The following is a 15,348-nucleotide window of genomic DNA, read 5'->3' as shown; positions in this document are numbered from 1 at the left end:
AGTAGTAACTGAAAACAAAATTGAATGGTATTTGAGAGTTTACTACAAGCAACTATATGCCAATGAAATGGACAACCTGGAAGAAATGGACAAATTCTTACAAAAGCACAACCTTCCAAAACTGAACCAGGAAGAAATAGAAAATATAAACAGAACAATCACAAGCACTGAAATTGAAACTGTGATTAAAAATCTTCCAACAAACAAAAGGCCTGGACCAGACGGTTTCACAGGGGAATTCTATCAAACATTTAGAGAAGAGCTAACACCTATGCTTCTCAAAGTCTTCCAAAATATAGCAGAGAGAAGAACACTCCCAAATTCATTCTATGAGGCCACCATCACCCTGATACCAAAACCAGACAAAGATGTCACAAAGAAAGAAAACTACAGGCCAACATCACTGATGAACATAGACACAAAATTCCTCAACAAATTACTAGCAAACAGAATCCAACAGCACATGAAAAGGATCATACACCATGATCAACTGGGGTTTATCCCAGGAATGCAAGGATTCTCCAATATATGCAAATCAATCAATGTGATACACCATATTAATACACTGAAGGATAAAAACCATATAATCTTCTCAATATATGCAGAAAAAGCTTTGGACAAAATTCAACACCCATTTATGATAAAAATTTTCCAGAAAGCAGGCATAGAGGGAACTTACTTCAACATAATAAAGGTCATATATGACAAACCCACAGCCAACATTTTTCTCAATGGTGAAAAACTGAAACCATTTCCACTAAGATAAGGAACAAGACAAGGTTGCCCACTCTCACCACTATTATTCAACATAGATATGGAGGTTTTAGCCACAGAAATTAGAGAAGAAAAACTAGTAAAAGGAATCCAAATCAGAAAAGAAGAAGTGAAACTGTCACTGTTTGCAGATGATGTGATACTATACGTAGAGAATCCTAAAGATGCTACCAGAAAACTACTAGAGCTAATCAATGAATTTGGTAAAGTAGCAGGATACAAAATTAATGCACAGAAATCTCTTGCATTCCTATACATTAATGATGAAAAATCTGAAAGAGAAATTAAGGAAACACTGCCATTTACCATTGCAACATAAAGAATAAAATACCTAGGAATAAGCCTACCTAAGGAGACAAAAGACCTGTATGCAGAGAACAATAAGACACTGGTGAAAGAAATTAAAGATGATACAAACAGATGGAGAGATATACCATGTTCTTGGACTGGAAGAATCAACATTGTTAAAAAGACCATACTGCCCAAAGCAATCTACAGATTCAATGCAATCCCTATCAAACTACCAATGGCAATTTTCACAGAACTAGAACAAAAAATTGCACAGTTTGTATGGAAACACAAAAGACTCTGAAGAACCAAAGCAATCTTGAGAAAGAAAAATGGAGGTGGAAGAATCAGGATCCCTGACTTCAGAATATACTACAAAGCTACAGTAATCAAAACAGTATGGTACTGGCACAAAGACAGAAATATAGATCAATGGAACAGGATAGAAAGCCCAGAGATAAACCCATGCTCATATGGTCACCTTCTTTTTGATAAAGGAGGCAAGAATATACAATGGAGAAAAGACAGCCTCTTCAATAAGTGGTGCTGGGAAAACTGGACAGCTACATGTAAAAAAATGAAATTAGAACACTGCCTAACACCTAAACTCAAAATGGATTAAAGACCTAAATGTAAGGCCACAAACTATCAAACTCGTAGAGGAAAACATAGGCAGAACACTCTATGACATAAATCACAGCAAGATCCTTTTTGACACACCTCCTAGAGAAATGGAAATAAAAACAAAAATAAACAAATGAGACCTAATGAAACTTAAAAGCTTTTGCACAGCAAAGGAAACCATAAACAAGACCAAAAGACAGCCCTCAGAATGGGAGAAAATATTTTCAAAAGAAGCAACTGACAAAGGATTAATCTCCAAAATAAACAAGCAGCTCATGCAGCTCAATATCAAAAAAACAGACAACCCAATCCAAAAATGGGCAGAAGACATAAACAGACATTTCTCCAAAGAAGATAAACAGATTGCCAACAAACACATTAAAGGATGCTCAAAATCACTAATCATTAGAGAAATGCAAATCAAAACTACAATGAGGTATTACCTCACACTGGTCAGAATGGTCATCATCAAAAAATCTACAAACAATAAATGCTGGAGAGGGTGTGGAGAAAAGGGAATCCTCTTGCACTGTTGGTGGGAATGTTAACTGATACATCCACTATGGAGAACAATATGGAGGTTCCTGAAAAAACTAAAAATAGAACTACCATACAACCCAGCAATCCCACTACTGGGCATATACCCTGAGAAAACCATAATTTAAAAAGAGTCATGTACCACAATGTTCATTGCAGCTCTATTTACAATAGCCAGGGCATGGAAGCAGCCTAAGTGTCCATTGACAGATGATGGATAAAGAAGATGTGGCATATATATAAAATGGAATATTACTCAGCCATAAAAAAGAGGTGAAATTGAGTTATTTGTAGTGAAGTGGATGGACCTAGTGTCTGTCATACAGAGTAAAGTAAGTCAGAAAGAAGAAAACATTTACCTTATGCTAACACATATATATAGAATATATATATATATATGGTTCTAAAGGACCTTGGGGCAGGACAGGAATAAAGATGCAGATGTAGAGAATGGAGTTGAGGACACAGGGATGGGGAAGGGTAAGCTGGGGTGAAGTGAGAGAGTGGCATGGACATATATACACTACGAAATTTAAAATAGTGGGAAGCAGCCTCATAGCACAGGGTGATCAGCTCGGTGCTTTGTAACCACCTAAAGGGGTGGGATAGGGAAGGTTGGATGGAGACACAAGAGGGAGGGGATATAGGGATATATGTATACATATAGCTGATTCACTTTGTTATACAGCAGAAACTAATACAATATTGTAAACACTTTACTCCAATAAAGATGTTTTTTAAAAAATTGAATGGTATCATTATGTCAACTTTATTCCTACAATAAAAAGAGCATATTCTAGAATAGGTTGGGGAAACTACAGAATTCTTTATTATGTTAAAATGTTGTTTTCAGGGATAGCTTTTTCCAGAGTTTTTAATATTTTTTTCTAATGTAATATTTCATCCCAATAAAAATTTGGTGGGGGGAAGGTGCAATGTTGTGTGGTTGTGGGAGACTCAATGATAACATTCCTTTCTCTGGGATAGATGTCAGTGAAACAAAGGTAGTTTCCTTTACTTACCTGTTTGAATGCCAGTGACTTCGCTACTAGATCCCCCTAGAAGAATAAACAGTGAAGCGTTGATTGCCCATTGAATTTTCATCTGGGTAAAGTATTGATGTTACTGAAATTTTAATGTGCAAGAAAAGTTTAGACATGTGACAAAGAAATCTAGTGAAGTAGTGTGGCAGTAGTAGCAGAGGAGCATAGCTAAGTGGAGGGACCTTGAAGCTAGATGGCCTGAGTTGAAATCTGCTGTTTACTTGCTGTGTGACCTTGCACATGTTAGTTAATATCTCTGAACCATAGGTTTTCTTATCTGTGAAAACTGTAGTACTTACCTCACAGTTTAGTGTGAGGGAAAAGAAATAATAATAAGTTGTAGAATAGTTCCTGGCACATAGTTAGTGTTCAAAAGGGTTAGCTGTTATTGCTATTGTAAGTGAAAAGTGGAGAGGTTATGAAGCTTGTGTGCTCACATGTATTTATTCCAGTTTCTGTGGTCCCACTGTCTCCAGAGGGTGTACTAGCTTCTAAGAGAGAAGAAAAGTTAAAAAAAAAAAAAAAGTAAGATGAAGAGGATTTAGCATTCTGAGAAAAGTTAAGCATTCAGGAAAGTTAAGCATTCTAAGAAAAGTTTTCTTGATAACAGCACCATGAAAGATACTTTACTAGTAGAGATTTTCCTGTGGAGGATTCTCTCCAGTTGGTTGGCTCACCTGTGTTTGAACTCCCAGGTTCAAGTGTAGTTCCAGAAGCTACCCTTGTGGTACCTGCAACAAAAAGAGAAGTGGTGACTTTTCCTCCTATGGGGGGATCTGATCATCTTTTGGGCTTTTTCAAATGCTTGTGAATTATTTGTGTTCTCTTATGCATAGTTTTATTCCCAAATCAAACAAAGATGTAAATTCCTCAGCATAGGAGGCCCCTCTTCTGGAATTTAATGGTAGTAAGATAGGGGTTATTCATGCTCTGCCTTCTTGTTCTTCTGGCCACCTTCCCACCATAGTCACCTAATGTGTTTCCAGTTCCTTCATTTATTGATACTCCAGTGGTAGCTCTTAAGAGGATGAAAATAGGAAAACTTTTGAATGTAAACATAGACAGTTATTGGGATAAGCGCTGCACATTTCAGTTACTTTTGTACTCAAGGAAGAATCTAATGAACAGAGGTCAATTTTCTATGTTAATTGTAGCCTTCTGTTCACCTGAAATAGAACCCTCTGGGACTGTCTTTCCATCACTGAATTTCGTGGTGATACCTAAAATGGCAAACAGAAAAAACTGTCTAGACATTTATCGCTTCTACTTTCATTTGCAGGGATCTACATGTATAAGGCTGGACCACGGAAAGAAAGGGACTTCAAAAATCTGCCCAAAATTGATTCAAAATTAAGTAACAAAAGAAAACATTGTTGATCTGAGATGAGAGTTCCTAAAAAGTTCCTCCACAAGAAACTGTCCTGCAAGAAGCAAAAAGCACTGTTGACCACTGAACAAGGTGGGGGTTAGGAGTGCCGACTCCCTTCATAGTCAAAAAATCCATGCATAATTTACAGTTGTCTCTCTGTATCCACAGATACTCCATATCCATGATTCCACATCCGTGGATTCAACAAACCACAGATTGTGTGGTAACAATAATATTTACTATTGAAAATAACCCACGTATAAATGGACCTGTGCAGTTCAAACACATGCTGCTCAGGGTCAACTGTAATTTATCAACCAAAATTCTCACACACACCACCACACACACACATACACAATAATTCTCATCTATTTCCATTCCACTACAGAAGTTCTAATGACTCCAGTGGAAGTTGTAGTTTCTGTAAATAAAAGAAAAGAAGAAACGGATAAAAGAGGATTTAGGAAGAAGGGAAAATAGGCTATGATGTTTTTATATGAGAAGATCAGTGTGAAAGACATTTTTGCCACCTTATTTCTAGAAAGGATGTTTTCTTTCCAGCTTGTTAACCTACCGGTATTGGAACTTCCAGGTTCAACAGTGGTACCTGAGGCCATACCCTTGGTACCTGAAATGAGAAGGACATGGGATTATCATGCAGAATCTTCCACATCAAGGCAATCTGAGTATCAAATCAATGTATAAAAATAAATGTATATTTCGAGGGCCATATCATTCAGTGTTACATTGTGCATGGCAGCTTCCAGAAGCACTGTTCACAGAGACCGTTTTGTTCAGGTGGCATACCTATAAGCATGCCCTTTCATTGGCCTTTCTACTCCTGGATTGAATCACGTGTGTTTTTCTCATATATCAATTATTTCATTCATTCAACAAATATTTATTGAGCTCTGTTGAATACTATAGATTCATCAGTGAATCAATAAATGAAGACTTTTTACTCAAGAAGCCTATTTTCTAGTCGGCCTACTTAGCAAATATAATATAAAATCTTCAGCTAAGAACAGAGGAGTTTTTTCCACATCCTTTATCAAAGATAAGGTGACTTGATTGTCTGATGTTCCAGAGATAGTTCCTAATTGTTGAAAGCAGGAAAAAGATTCTGTGTATGTTATAACCTTTAATCATTCATGGAGGCAACCAACCATTAGGCAATTTAGAATTTAAAGCTCAAGATACAAGTCAAATGGGAGGCAAAGTTTTCTAAGTTCATTTTAGTCATCTTCTTATCTGAGACAGAACCTTCTGGGGCATTGTTGACTCCTACAGTAATGCCTGTAATATCCAATGGGTTAGTCTTCCAGGGAATTACTACTCCTACTGCCCTCTTCAGAAATCCACACCACAGTGCCAGGCATGGGAAAAGGCTGGTCCAGAAACCAGCTGGGGGTTGTGAATCAACAGTATTTTGGGCCCTGCATATCGGCTGGAGGGCCTGCCCTTCCTGTACAATATCTCTGATCCAGAGGCAAACTCATGATGGTTCTCAATGGCAATGCTAACATCTGGGAATCCTAGTTCTCACTGATTTCATCATAGTGACTCTGAGGCTTTCTAAGGAAGTTTTAGACTCTGGAAAAAAGAAATGAGGAAAGTGGAAAGTATGTTTGGGGATACATATTTCTCCCTGAGGTTAGACAAGGGTTGATTGCCTATGTATCTATTCCATTACCAGTGCTGGAACTTCCAGATGTAATATCTGGGCTGGAGACTACACCACTGGTACCTGAAATCACAAAGGAAAAGGGATTATATGTTATTTCCTTTATGTTCAAAGAAAAGTTAAGAAGAAAATCATTATGTTTCTTTTCAGTCATTGAGGTCCTATTCTAGGATTCCTCACATATCTTTCCACAAGTACATTTCTTTTGGAAAAATATTAAGTAAAACTATATTTTCGCATTAGAAGTCCTCTTATTCTGAGTACTGGTAAATATCAGGGAGATATTTATATTTTCTCATGTTCACCTGTTTGACTGTCAGAGGCCTGGCCCCCTGGTAGAGTAGTCTGAAGAGAAGACAAGACAAAAAGATTGAGTGAGAGACAGAGAGAGAGTTAGAGAGAGAGAGAGAGAGAGAGATATTCTGCTGTATATGAATTCAAGGATTTGGGAAAATATTAACACTCTGGAATTTGGAAGCTCAGACAAAGATTTCCATAGGCAGAAATCACTCTGCACTCTGTATTATTTCAGCTAGAAGGAATTGACAAAAAGCGGTAATTCTTTTTGGATTCTAGCTAATATGCTGTTGATATTTGTAATACCAATGGAGAAATTCCATCCCTCCTTTAGACTTGAAGCAGTGAAGCTCAATTCTGTATTTAATGGATTTTCAAAAAGATTTTATCTCTAATAGCAAACCTATTTTGACTCACTTGTAGTGTCCCTAAATTACACACAAACTTTCTCAAGGAAAGCCTAGAGTGTCCTAAAACTGATGGCCTCAAATCACAGGCTCTTTGTTTTCACCTGTTTGAGCTCCAGTTCTAGTCTCTTCTGTGGAAGTTGTGGCCTCTGAGGGAAGAAATAGGATAATGATGAAGTCTGGGAGTTTGGAATACTGGGAAGAGATATTGGGGTATTTTTTTTATTATAGAAGCCCTAAAAGTGAGATCATGACATCTGAGATTAAATATGGGGAATTTCCTTCTTGCTAACCTACCTGTGTTAGAAATTTCAGATGCAATGGTTGTTTCAGACATTTCTCCAGTGATACCTAAAATGCAAAAAGTAAATGTTGCAATACAGCATTTCCTCTTCATTTCATCTTGGAATCATCAGTGTGGCCCTAAAACACTGGTATCCTTTTCTGAAGACTGTCTATTAAAAAAAATGGAAAATAAACAATTTTACAGCATTTCATTTCCCAAGTCAGTTTTGGATGGATGTGTTGCTCTTGGGGTTCCCTTTTACTATGTAGTAAGAGGAAGCAGCAGTAAAAATCACCCTTACCTGTTTTACTTCCAGGGACATATCCACCTGGTGTGCCAGAGGTGCCTAAATGAGGGAATAAAGTATGGTTTAATCTTTGTAAGAAGGAATCTTTGATATAACTTGGAACATTTTGATTATCAGTTGCCTTCATGAAGTTTTCCATCGAGGGGAGATAGAAAATAAATAATAAACATCATGCATAAGTATGAGAGAGATGATAGACAGCAGGCTATGGCAGGAAGGTAAGCTGGGTAAGGAGGATTGGAAGTACTGGGGGAGGGGGTGGGGATATATGCAAAATGTATGCATACCTTTTTACAGGGAAAAAAATTCTTTGTAAGCCAGAACACTGAGGACAGCTTGATTGAGACATCTGTGGTCTTGGAATTCCCAGGAAGAATAATTACCCGGGTTCATATGGTACAATATTATTGAAGAAGAGGATTGTCATGGAGAGGATGTACAACTAGTTGACCCTAAAGCTAGGCCCAGGCAATCAGTGACACCTCGCCCCCTGCCCTGGCCTTGGAACTTATGTTCTGACCACAGTTCCCATAGTGGGAGCCATTTTCAAGGATGCAGCCTGGAGAGAGCAATGTGTCATTGAAACGTTCAGGATGGTATACGTGACTAAACCCAGTTAAGGCCTCTATATAAACTTTTAAGATTCTGGCAGGCAGATACAGAGATCTACTTGTCTTATGGCTGCCCAAGACATGCTTTGTATGTAAGTTCCTTTGCTTATTAAACCTGCTACCCACCAACCTGGAGTGGTTTGCCTCTTTCTTCAGTCTCACCTTGCCCTTTGTGGATGGAGCCAAGTTTCAGATTTCACCCAGGAAGCTCCTGAGTTTTTGAACCAACAAATATGGCAAGTCCTTCCATCATACTCCTTCGCATTCATTTGCTTACTGAAGCGACCCAAATAGAGAAATAATGAGAACCTAGGCCTTGGACTGAAAAACTCACCTCCTGGTAGTCCTCCTTGGGTAGTCTCACTGCCTCTTGTGGAACTTGTGGCTTCTGAGAGAAGAAAAAAAAAAAAAGGAGTAAAGACTTGGGGTGTGGACAGGACATTCTGGGCTTCCACAGTCTATATCTCCTGAAGGTCCACATTTAGGACTCCTGACCTGTGTTGGCACTTCCAGGTCCCAGAGTTTTGCCAGAGATGCTCTCAATTGTGCCTGAAATAAAAAAAGAAAGAAAAAAAAAAAGATTGTGGTCAACTTGTTGCACATCATGAAATGGGCATAGGCTTTAAAAAAAACTGTTTCTCCCATATACCAGTGAATCTATATTTCTCTGGACTTCTTAGTTTCAAGAGATCCTCCAGGTATTTCCTTCAAAACATGTCTTTCCCTTCTCAAATTTATGGAGAAAGTCCTCCACCACTGAGACCCCCTTTTAGGGTCTAGATAAAGGAAGATAGATTTGAGGGCAAATCACCTGTATAACTATCAGGAATGGGCCCTGTGATGCCCTGATGAAGGCTCGTTAGAACACAAGCAAGAAAATTTGAAGGGTCTGAACTGAATTTATTGACGTCAAATATTGAACATCTGCTAAAATTTTGCCCAATATGCTGAATATGGAAATTCAAAGAGTTTTGATATATTTCAGACAAGACTTTTTATTGGGAAGATATTAGAAAGTACAAGTAGTGACTCAGCAGTGCTCACCCATGATTATTCCAACTCTTGCTGTTCCACTTTCTTCTACAGAAGTTGTGGCCTCTGAGAGAGGGGAAAATGGAAGAGAGATGATTAGAAACCATGCAAGGACCATGGAAAATATGTGGTAGTTCTCCTACACAGGATAGCACTGGAGTAAACTCATCATAGCTGGATCCATGGAAGATTCCCTGCCATTTTGTCGACTCACCTGTGTTGGAACTGCCAAGGGCAACAGTTGTGCCAGGAATTACCCCAGTGGTGCCTGAAACACAAAGGGTCTAAAGTCATCACAGTGACGTGTGTTTGTCTCCTAAAGACCTGCCTCTAGAAGAAATGTGCTATATCAAAAGGTCCTTTCACTGCTTCCTGATGAGGTGAGAGTCATAAGACTTTTCTATGACAAATGCCATTAAGAAAGCAATCAAAATATTCCCAAGTTGAGGCAACTTTCTCAGACAACCCATTTATTCCAAGACAGGAAAACAAGGTGGTTTTCTCCCAGGTTCACCTGTCACACTCCCAGTTGCTTGACCTCCTGGTACTGCAGTGCTATCTACTGTGGGCCGAAAACCAGAAAAATATTTGAATGTGCCAAGGAAAATACTGAATATCATTATTGATTATTTGAGTGAGAAAACCTTTATATAGGTAGCCCTGTTCACATTGCTTTCTCTTCTTCCTAGGTGTGTAATATTCTTTGGTCCCCCTGATGCGTATGCCATCCCAAGGAGAAAGCCCTCACACGGATTACACACCAGCCCATCTTTAGAAAGTTACAGCTGTGAGGCTAGATGCTAGTATTGAAAGTTCTTCCATAACATGTTAAATCTAAGAAAATCCTAAAAGTCAATGAAAACTACTCTGCAGGAGATCACACCTCCCAACAGGCAAACCTATGGAGAATCATAATTCATGCTAAACCCCAAACTATGAGCAACCCATTTGTACCAGGTCTGAGTCCAGTTACAGGTGTGCCACTGCCTCCTATTAATCTTGTGGCTTCTGAGGAAATAAAGTGATGAATGATGAGGTCTGAGGATTTGGAATATTAAGAAAAGAATGATGTTGATATTTTATCAGAACAGGTCTACTAACTACATTATGAGGTTAAATAGCAAGATTTCCTTCTTGTTAACCTACCTGTGTCAGAACTTCCAGATATGGTTGCCTTAGAGAATTCTCCTGAAGTACCTAAAGTGAGAAAAATAAAGGGATCAACACAGCATTGACTCCCCAGTGAATACTGAAGTAGCTATGCAGCCTTGAATCACTGGAGACCTTTCCTGCAGATCTTTGATCCTGTAGGAAATGAACCATCAATTACTCCCACAGTTTCCTTTCCTGACCCACCTATTGATCATTATTGTTATTAGAGTTCCCTTTCCATAGAGTCCACTGAAAGTGAAAGGAGACCTTATGTCACCCTCACCTGGTTCACTTCCAGACCCTGGGCTCCCTGGAGTGGTGACAGAGCTTCCTGAAGGAGGAAAAAGGCAGATGATGGGTTCCCCTTTCTAGGTTTTACTCATCAATTACTTAAGCTAATTTGATATTCAGATATTTAAAATAGATCTCCTTGACTCTAATACTCTGATAAGGTTAACTTATTTAGTCCATATTACCTGACATGGAACTCTGTGAATTGCTGCTGGCTCCAGGTAAAACCATGGTGATACCTATTAAAGCAAATAGAGTGAAGCCTCAAAAGAAGTATACATTTCATCATTCCACTAGTATTTATTAAGCATCTCTTCTATGCAGTATTGTTTTAGGCCCTTGCATATATCAGCAAGCAGAATATTCAAAGATCCCTCCCCTAATTCAAGTTACATTCTAGCAACTGGAGACCAACAGTGAACAATAAACATAATAAATAGGTCAATGTGATAGATGTTAGTAAGTGCTATGAGAACATGGCAAACCATATAAAAGGATAGGAGACTTGGTAGGCAGGAGCTGGCTAGCAGGTCACCCTCATTCCTGCCATTCAACAACTAGCTCTGCAAGCCCAGGCCTCTGGAAATCCAGATGGAGACATCTGAGGTCATGGAATTCTTAGGTAGACCCAGGTTTGTGACTCTGGCATATTGTGTTCCCAGAGGAAATTCAGGCCCCTTTCCTTTGCCCACTTTCACACTAATGTGTTCACTGTATTCGCACAAACAGAGATTTGATGAAAGTCCCAAAGCCTCAGATTAAAAGAGCTCACCTCCTGGAAGTTCTGGTTGGGTGGTCCCACTTCTTCTCGTGGAAGTGGCGACCTCTGACAGAGAAAAGAAAGAAAGGAGTAAAGACGAGGGTGTGGGAAAGTACACACTGTGCTTTTGTCAGAATATATCACCCAAGGTGCTACTGTCCAGATACCTGTGTTGTAACTTCCAGGTTCCAGAGTTCTTCCAGAGACTATACCAGTAGTACCTAAAACAAGAAAGGGTCAGTGGTCACTAGCTCAATTGTTGTTCACCACGTGATTTAAATAGGAATCTAAAGTCTCCGTGCAGTAGCAAACTATAACCATGAGACTTTTAGTACCAGTAAGTGATCCATATATACCTCTTGTAACATGTCTTTCTACAGTTTTACTGAGAAAGTGCTCAACTATCAGGTCCCTTTCTTTGGAGGGGAGACAGGAAATTTTTCTCTACATTACCAGTTTCTCTGTCCCTAGTTTGACTTCACAATAGTCTAGTGAAGGCTCTTATAAGCTCAGGAAATAAGGAAACTGTCTTGTCTTGTTTTTCTGAATTTGCTCAATATAACATATATAAACAGTGCAGATATATTTTCATAAGATTGTTTTTGAGACGTTCAGGTATTAGCTTAGCAAGGCTCACCTTTGGCTATTCCAACTCTGGTTGTTTCACTTTCTCCTTCTGTGGGAGAGAAGGAGGAAAGAGTTAACTGGATAATATTTAAGGATCATGGAAAGGATATGGCAGTAGGTCTGCAAAAGATAGTAACAGAGGAGACATCTAATTTGCGGGAGGACAGTGGAAGATTCTATGTCACCTTGTTGACTCACCTGTGTTGAAATTGCCAGGGGCAACAGTTGTGCCAGGGGCTACCTCAGTGGTGCCTGAAACACAAAATGAAATGTAGTCACCATGGTGCTCATGTTTCTTTCCTAAAAGCATGCTTCTAGAAAGAACCTAGGTATATCTTCATAATATCTAACTGGACTGCTCACTGACTCTTCTCTGATGGTGAGCCCTGTGTAGTTTTTCATTAACCATTTTATTACCAAAGCAATCATAGTGACAGTGTTCTCAACCAGAGATACGCTTCCTGGCATTCTACATTGAGGAAACAGGGTGGATTTCTCCCACCCTCTCCTGTCTTACTCCCTATGACTTGGCTTTCTGATGCTACACTGGTATCTGCTCTGGATTCGAAACAGAAGCCATGAGTGTGCTGAGAACTGGAGACACTGGGAAAATACTGTGCTCTTCATCTCTTTCTTGTGAAAAGCATACATCTACGTGGGGCAGACATGTTTCCTAGGTTCCTGTAACTCTTCTCAGTTTCTCAGGGATACAAAGTTTTCTCACTCTTCCCTCATCAAAGCTTATGATATATGTAAATCCACAGGAGAAGTTATTCATAACAATTACTACAATCCCAACTTCAGGGATTACAGCTACAACTCTAGACTCTGTTATTAGCAACTTTTCAGAAAAAAAAATTCAAAACTGAAAAATAATTAATTTGCCTAAAATGCAGTATTGGTAGAGTAAATATGAACTGTTCTCCAGAAATTCTCTCTAGGATCTCCTGTGTCATAATTACTGGTAATAACAAGGCAGGAGCTGCTCCTTCTCACCTGTCTGGAATCCAATTCCAGCAGTACCCGTACCTTCTCTGGAAGTTGTAGCCTCTGAGGTAGAAAATAGGAGAACAGTAAATTCTGGGCATTTGGAATATGGGGAAGAGGCATTTAGTATTATTTTTTCACAGCAGCCCTACAAAAAGCTTCATGTCCTGAGTGCCTATAGCGGTGTTCTTATTATTATTTCAGCCATACCTGTGTTGGAAATGCCTGTCTTAAAGGATCTCTCAGGTTTCTGGTAGTAGGCAATGAGTGACAACAGAGTGATGCATATTGAATGGTCCCCATTCCACAAAGGTAGAATCTAGTGGATCAGGTGGGCAAGTATCAAAATCAAACACCTCATCAGGTAAGGACCAGAAAGGGATTTTATATCAGTGAACAAAATAAGAAAAAAATGCCTGTCTTCACTGAGGTTATACTCAAATGTAAATGCTAAAAGAATGCAGAGGGGGAACAATTAAGAAAAAGTGGAACATTCTAAAAAATAAATTTCTTTTGCATATCTTTTAAAACTGTTAAATTTAAAAGAGACACCAGGATGCAATAAAAGCTAAAAAAATTTAATGGAAATGGTAGGTGACAAATAATATGCTGAGAAATATAGGACTGCCTTTTTATTTAATAAAGAGCATAATTCTAGAGTCATTTTTGTTTATTTGATTCATTCTGTAAGTTTGTACACAACCAGTGTAGAATTTAACGATTATATATGAGATTCAATATGTCTTTGGTATGATTTAAGAAGGTATAAAAATAGAAAAAGCAAGAGCCCTATGCTACCAAAATCTAATTTGAAGTTTATGTTTTATTAATCTGATAAATTAAGACTTCTGCTATCATATTTTTGATTCTAGTTACTGTAACACCATTTTTTTTCAAATCCACATTTATAATGTGACATTTTTTTCATCTGTTACTTCAGGCTGCTTAAATGGCACTAAATTTAAAAATACAAATATATTTATAAATGTACATTTTTATTTATCTCAATTCATACAGATTAATTTGTATTAGGTTAAAATTTGAGAAGAATATCACAGTCCCTTAGATATTTTTCAGTGTTCAAGTAGAAAAAATAGAAATATTATTTCAAGGCACATTGTGAAAAAGCATAATTCTGTCGTTTTAATATCAACTTACCTACAAGAGGTTCTGGTGGAATTGTATTATCTGAGCCTAATAAAGAAAAATTAAATTCATGTTTCAATTAAATAATATACTTGAATTTTATATGCTTCAACTGCCATGATATATAAATTTTTTTATTAAAAAACAGAAATATGTTATTTCCACAGAGGCTCATCTTAGAAATTCTATTCAGGGTGAGAGATCTCTTGGGAGATAAATTGTAAAGTGCTCTTTTAAGAAATCATCTATGAGTTACAAATTATCAAACTAAAAACAAAGCATTGCCCTTTTCCCAAATAAAATGTTTACATATATGTAATTCTTCTTTGGTTCAATTTAAAGACTAAAGTCTTGAACTTGGAGAATGCAAAAAAAAAAAAAAAAAGATAAAATACATACTGTGCCCAGGAGTCACATATTAGTAACTATGGAATTAATTTATAATTATGATGTTCAATATATAATATGAAGCATGGCAATTCATTTAGGTTAGCATAACCATAGATTGAATAGATAATATTATACATTTAGCCTGAATCAAATTATCAAATTGATTATTCTCTAGTGATTAGTTTGTAAAATAATTTTACATAAGGTGAATTTGTAAGTGTAGTTAGAATAAACATAGGAAAAATCTTTACCAGAAAAAGAAAGAATAAGCAATCTATTCTTTAAATATTGGACAATTTATTCACTAAAACCTAGGTTCTATTAGATAACCTGCAAATTGAGAAATGAAGTTTTTCCCAATATACTCGATATGAGTATTTTGGGGTGGCCAAAAAGTTCATTCGGTTTTTCCATACGATGCTACAGAAAAACCCGAACGAACTTTTTGGCCGACCCAGTGTTACTAGTCTAGAAACTTGTTAATATATTATAGGCTTGAATAAATAATCCATTTATTGTTAAGAAAAAAACGTCATAAGTATTTGTGAATTTTATGTCATGTTGTAACAACTCTAAAAGAAAATGAAGAGATAAAATTTTGATTTGCAAACAATAGTATTATAGTTTTCATAAATGCCCCAAATCTTGTGATTTCAGAATGGCAAAATGCCAAAATTTCTCAACATATTAAAAATGTTATACTTCTTTTTATTATCTGCTGCTGTAGTTTTTATAG

Source organism: Hyperoodon ampullatus (assembly GCF_949752795.1).
Source record: "Hyperoodon ampullatus genome assembly, chromosome: 11".
Lineage (NCBI taxonomy): Eukaryota > Metazoa > Chordata > Mammalia > Artiodactyla > Ziphiidae > Hyperoodon > Hyperoodon ampullatus.
This window is presented reverse-complemented; position numbering follows the sequence as displayed.